This window comes from Dermacentor silvarum, chromosome 7, assembly GCF_013339745.2.
Source record: "Dermacentor silvarum isolate Dsil-2018 chromosome 7, BIME_Dsil_1.4, whole genome shotgun sequence".
In the NCBI taxonomy this organism is placed as follows: Eukaryota; Metazoa; Arthropoda; class Arachnida; order Ixodida; family Ixodidae; genus Dermacentor; species Dermacentor silvarum.
In genome coordinates this window covers 69,285,112-69,291,948 of record NC_051160.1, presented here as the reverse complement: position 1 = coordinate 69,291,948, position 6,837 = coordinate 69,285,112, and positions in this window count along the sequence as shown.

Here is a 6,837-nt window from a genome sequence, read left to right as displayed (position 1 = left end):
TTTCTCAGTGTATCAGTCTTCCTTTAATGTACATTTTCCTTCCTATAGCAATTCCCAACTCTGGTTGCGTCCGGCACACGACTGTGCTGTGCATCGACAGCGAACGCCAACGCAGTGGCGTGTTCACACTCGCCGCCACCGATTACTCCCGTCGCGCTAAGCTATATAAAATGGGCCGTGACTGAAGGTTGGGCTAGTTTATAAGCAATTAAGAATGGAGAAGCATTGCAACCATAAAAGAACTACAACGGACAGAAAACGGTAACTTACTGACACATGTGCGATCGGCGAAGCAGCTCAAGAAACAGAATAAGGAAGACGTATGTCTGCTTTTTTTTCTGCCATTAATTTCTGTGTTATTCGCATATTTCCATGATTAAATACGCGGTAATGTTAAAGCGCACAGCAAAATAACATCTGGAGTATAACTGCTGCAGTTCCACGTCTTAGCTTGCCGCGGTGAGCTCCGTTCACGTGGCGCATTTGCATCGCAATTTGCTCTCGTTTTCTGCTTTATACACTACTTGATGCCACGAATGTGATCTGCCTCGTACAAGTGATGACCTTTCTCAAAAGCAGACACACGAAAATGCGTTTTCTGGTGCGTCAGCCCTTAAAACCCGCAGTGCCAAATCACTGGAAACACCGAGCGCCTTCGCCCCGTCGTCTGCTTCACATGCCAGTGCTCTGACAGCTGCCGTTCGCGGCGCTGTTCGCCAGCATATCGCCGGCGCGCCGCTGTTGCCTTACGACGGCCGCCCGGTGCCTATAGAGATATAGCTGATACATATCTAACTCTAAATAGGTGACGACATTGAAGTAGCCCACGCATTAGGTATCCTTGCCAGCAAGGATACCTAATTGCGGTAACCTTATTGCACAACACCTCACTTTTGTGTTAGGTAGAATTCCTTTCCATTTTTGTAGCGTTAGCTACACTGGCCTAGCCAAGCCCGTTTCGCGCGGCACATCAAGAGCCGTGCTGCGCACGCGCAAGGATCAGTGATGTCACACGGCTTGCGCACCGGAGCCACCGGAGCCGGCACCTCTCGCGCACTCCGCCGCCGCCGCGCGCGACTCACCGCCGCCGGTCTGCGCATTCCAGAGGAGTGACGTCGTAGCCGTGGTAGACGCACTGGCGCCGGCGCGCGCTCGCTGTGCAGTCGCCGTCTGACACTGCGCTGGAGCCGCTGCGCTTCTGACTGGCGTTTGCCAGTGTGGTATAGCCATGGAGAAGGAGAGCGCAAATGCTGCTCAACAGCGCAGAAGAACGGAGAAGCTTGACTCATCGGATCCCGAAGTAGCTGCCTGGCAATTAGCGGGAGACGGCAGCGTGTTACTTCACTGATCACCGAGCCGTCTTTGTGGCAATAGAGAAGCAACGTGACGTTGAGCAAAAATAAATATACATGTGCCACATAATACGTGTACCGCGTGTGTGTCATTGGAGCAGCAGTAAGCATGACAATCAAGCTAATCCTTGACAATCTAAACAACCAGGAAAGCTAAGAATAATCAGCTGAACCTTTGCTAACGCTACGTATATCCTGGCATAGCCGAGCTAAGCCACTGCAACTTTTTTTGCAAAGTTTCCATACAGTTCTTATGTTATGCTTGGTAAGCTCTGGAACACAAGCAAATATAATTTCCAAGAAAAAGTGTTATTACTGTACGTGCTAAAAGCGTTTGCACGCATCAATATTATTATGACCCTCACTCTCCGCAATTATTTGATTGCTTGATTGTCGAGTTTTCTACAAAAACAAACTTTCTAAGCGCTTCCTATTCCTACTCTAAACACTAAAAAAATGAGGAATTACAAATTTGCATTGTGCCCTTGTTTACCACATACGTATCTTTTTTTTTCAACACACCCAATCTAACGTGCCACACAGTGCCTCTAAACCCAAATTTTATAAATAATATAGTTCTTTCAGGAAGCACGAAAAAAAAGAACACACATATTGTTCTTCAAGAAGTTATATTCACGCTAATAGCTTCGCTATACAAGGAATTTATTCGACGTCCCACTGATATTGTCTGAAAGATTTCACTTTTTTTCTCGCATACACAAGCTCCTATGCTCAATCTCTAACTGCTGCGGCAACAAAATTCATGCTTTTCAGAGCATAATCGCTTAATTTCTCTCGTGCGGCTTGTCTTCTACAATCTGTCTCTGGCCTACCTTTTGCGATATTCGCGCTGTGCCTTTTTCTTTCAAACAGTCGCTCCATTCAACTGCTGCAGATCGCGCTTGCTCCTCCACAATGTCACCCATGCAATAAACATCCTCACCAAGCTTATTAACGTCTAACATGCTCCTTTGAGCAAAGAGGTCATTTCAGGCGTGCAGCCAGGACAAGGCAGATTTGGTGGATTAAAGCCTTAAATCGAGTAGACAAGGACAAGCGCTCAGACAAAATACTCAGAAAAGAACTAGCAACTAGTTTTGATAATGTTCTTGTGTCGCCAGCCAAGTTTGTTGCGCTTTGCCTGCGTGGCTTTACTGAAGAATGGGAACGCTGTCTATAGATGTGCCGCGTGGGAGCCAGCTGCCGAAGAAGACGACGACGAACGCGCAAGGAGTAACACGAGCTCGTTCGTGCGGTTGCACGAAAGGCCACCGACGCTAAACTTGAATGGGCGCCTAAGAGCTGAGCTCTAAAAAATTGGCAGACTCAAAATGTGGCTGAAATCCTCGCAGTGCCAAGCATTGCGCGTCTGGTGGAATCGTGGCACTGCGAGACGGCGACATGCATCGAGCTGGTGGGCACTGGTGGCCCAAGGCGCTCTTTGTCGTTTTCCAATTGTTAGTATCTTAAGACACCGGGGGTGGAAGCGAACCAGGATCAACCAGCATGAAGCTTGCTCGCGTCTATAGTGAACTAGAATACCTTATAGTGGCGCGACCGATGGTAGCTGGGGCCGGTTCGGGTGAATCGAGGTGACACTGCCGGCCGGAGAGGGCGCTGCTGCGCCTTTTCCTAGACTTCGGCGCGCGCGTTTGGCAGGGCATGGCAGTGAGGGCTGTGATTTTGCTCGTTTTGTGCACGCGGTGTCACGAAGGTAACCTGACTTTAGCCTTCGTAACTTGGTGTTAAGTAGTCATAGCAGTGAGACGGAACTATAGACTACCGGCGACCGAAAATTTAGCGTAGAAAAGCACAACAGATTCCCACTGTTTTGCGCCGGGCTGCCGCGCCGGCTATCCGGGTGCACCAAAAGCATTGTTGTGCAACCAAAAGCACCAAAAGGCGACGAGCACCGAAGGAAGGGGAGGGAAATCCACGAAGAGCCGACAAGAGCCTCACGGAAGTATCAGCAGTGTGTGAGCACCATTTTGAAGCGCATTGTATATTGCGCGACTAAGTTCATGTAATCGATGGCGTCGAAGTGCGTATTTCGAGGGGCAAGCTGTCGTTAGCTCCAAATGCCATACCGACGCTGCTACCACAGTGTCCAACCTACATCTCTGTTAAAACTCACAAACAGAGGACAGAAAGGAAAAAAAATCTGCTTGTAATACAACTCCACCACGAAGCAAGAAGCCGCGTCAGGACGTCAGCAGCGCTGACAATGAACATCAGTTGCTTGGAGAGCCGGATGCTACAGAATCCTCGCCTTTCACGTTTCAGGCGCTCCGTGGACCGGCACCTTCGTTCAACTGGTGCTGCAACGAGGATTAAAGTTTCGGCTTGGTTTTTGGGACGTCTTCCTTGAAAAAACTATTAAGGCTTGTGATTTCTCATGAGCAGGCTGTGGTTTTCAAGCCTTTCGAAGACAAAGTTCGTGCTGTGATTTATTGCCAAGAAGTACAATGCACAGAAAAAACCATTGCCTCTGTTGGCGACGCTGCAGCTGTACTGCAGGATGCCCTAGCAGCTTGTGTTTGCAAGGGAGCAATGTCGGACAACGAATATAGGCAAATGTTGCCGATCTTGACGGTGAAGATGGAAGCAGCAACATCCAGCAACGGACTCTGCATCTTCAGCACAAAGTGCTGCGGGAAGGTCCCGTCATTCGGGAAGTGCAACCCTCGAAGTGCATTCGAGGGTTTGATGTACAGGAGCCATATGTTTTTATTCGGTCATTTAAACAATTGTTGTTTTTGTTTTTCATGTACATGCAGGACTTATTTGCCCAGAGTGCAAGTCGCATCGAAAGATATTGTTGACCAGAAAGTCGAGCGAGAAAGCTGACGTGCCCAAGAAAGGAGCCCTTGCTCAGCGTCTAAGCTTCAGAGGCAGAAAACAAAACGTCTGAAGAATAGTGCCACTGCATTGAAGAATAAACTGAAAGCAGTGGCAGCTAAAAACAAAGCCGCCTCTGAGGAGGAATTTACTTCTAGGATAGAAGCCCATCCTCCAAAACAGCGTGAAGCAACACTTCACATGTTTAAATCGGCGTCCCGAACAAGCACAAAACGCATGAGATCTTCTAATGAATTGGTTCTGGAGAGTATCATAATGAAAATGAAGAGCGCCAAGCTTTATGAGCACCTGAGGAAAGAAAATATTCTGTCACTGCTAAGTAAAACAACCCTACGGAAATATTTGAAGTCGTACAAAACAGGTTCTGCCCAAAGATTTTCAATATGGTCAGTGAAAAGACTGCCACAATGGAGGAATACGCGTGCCATGACGGAATCATTGTCGACGAAATGAAGCTTTCTGAGCATCTTTCTTTGACAACGGCCGGCAACATTGATGGTTTGGGGGATCTAGGCAAGTTTACATCTCCTAAAGACAAGCACACACCATGTGACCATGGAATGGTTCTGATTTTCGTCCCGTTTGCTGGGAAGTGGACTCAAAATCTTGCAGAATTTGCAACAAGAGGAAACGTCATTGGAGGTACTTTGGTCAAGATCATACTTGAAGCCATAATTTTGGCAGAAAAAGCTGGCCTGAAAGTTGATTTCATCACGTCAGATGGCGCAAGCTGGAATGGGTATCAAGGCGTCCTTGGATGAGATCAAGTGTAGTGCACCACATCCTATAGACGAGCACCGCCAGCTGTACATGGTGTCAGATTTCCCCCATCTGCTCAAGTGCCTTCGAAAAAGGCTGTTGAGCTTGGATTTTCAAACACCGAAAGGCCAAGTAAGTGTCTTAATTACCCAAAAACGGCATGCTTAATAGCTTTCCACAGTTTTTGTTCTAGTCACTTTTACTTGCAGTGAATTATTACTGTTTAGTTATTTGCAGGTCCCGATGCGAGCTGTTCTTAAGGCTTTGGAACTGGATAGCATCAATGTTACCTTGCAGGCTATGCATGGCATCACTTCCAGCCATCAAACCCTAGCAATTCTGAAAAAAAGTGACAGTCTCCTTGGCATTCCAGCTCTTCAGCGAAAAAGCAATACATGGGCTTCAACTGCACAAATCCAGGGTGGAGCATCTGTGTGGTAACACAGCAGCAACAGTGCACTTTTTTGAGTAAGTATAGCATATCTGTATCATAATGTTGTATTACTGTAACTATTTGCAGCTATCTTAGTTGCACCTGCACCTCACGAAAACATTATCTATTGCAGCACCATTGATGGTGTTATACAAGTCATAACATCGCACTTTCCAGCTGAAGCACTGCGTCCCAACCCTCCATCAGCTTCTTTTCTGACCTTTTTATCAGAGTGGGAACGCTACACAAATGGGCAACGGGGCTTTCTGTGTCAGTCCACAGCAAGTGGACTGCGAGTAACACTATCCAGTACCTTGTCGCTGTAGAGCCTTAGTAATAGAGAAATTGAGGTAAATGCAGGACACGATTAGAGACTCCGCCGGAACATTCAAGTACTCGCCCGATGACGAAGGCACTCCTCATTTAAATTCTGTCACTAGTACTGAACCACCTGTTATAAAAACATCATTGTACTGTATTATAAGAAAAAAGAAAATACTACTTCACCAGTTCTATTACACTTTTACAAAAAAGAAATAGCTGAAATTACACCGTTGACAACGACGCGGGCGGTCAAAAGGTTTCGTGTTCGCACGACTCTGCGCCACCCGCACTTTCGCGTTTCAGTTTTTCTGTTATCATGTAGTGCTGCACTTGTTTTTCTGGCTCCCAAACCTCGCACTAACTGCAAGTAGCCGAGAATTCCACTTCCATGCGACGTCGTGGAATGCCCGAACGGTCTACGCCGCTGTACCAAAACCTTACCAAAATCAGCTGCAGCGGCGCACCGTACCGTTTCACTCACCAACAGCAGCAAAGGGCGATAATGGCGTATGCAACGTCACCACTCCTCGGTTGGCGTGGCGGGTGATTTGATTTGCAATGAACGTGTTTGGACCCTTAAGATCCAATTTTCTCATAAACTAAGTCTTTTCTTTGCAGGAGACAAGCGTTTCGAGGTTTCTGGAAAGGTATTTAAACAGTCCACGTCGACTTAGTATTTGCCTTTAGTGTCCCTTTAAAGCATTTGACTGAAAATGTAGGTTTCAAGTATTTAATGGCAAGCAGGGTGAGCCAGGACCCTGTCGAACATCTATTTGGCATCGTTAGACAGCCATCAGGCTGCAATACCCATCCGACACCTCAGCAGTTCATTGCTACAGTGAACTGCCTCAGCTTCAGCAGCCTTGCACGCTCTGTTTCAAGGAGAAACAGTGAGCCTGCTGTTCTCAGTTCACTCTTCAATGCAGATGCTGGTGAGCAGAATACTTGCACTGGGAGGCAGAAATTGATTGATATGTGGCGACGAGCAACCACGTAGACCGGCAACGTCTCGGGCTCTTGCGGGAGAGGGAAAACCGACACTCGATCTCTTAGCGTAGCATTTTGATCTGTCTAGGAACGCTAGCCTGTGCCGGTGCGTACCAGCGGCTC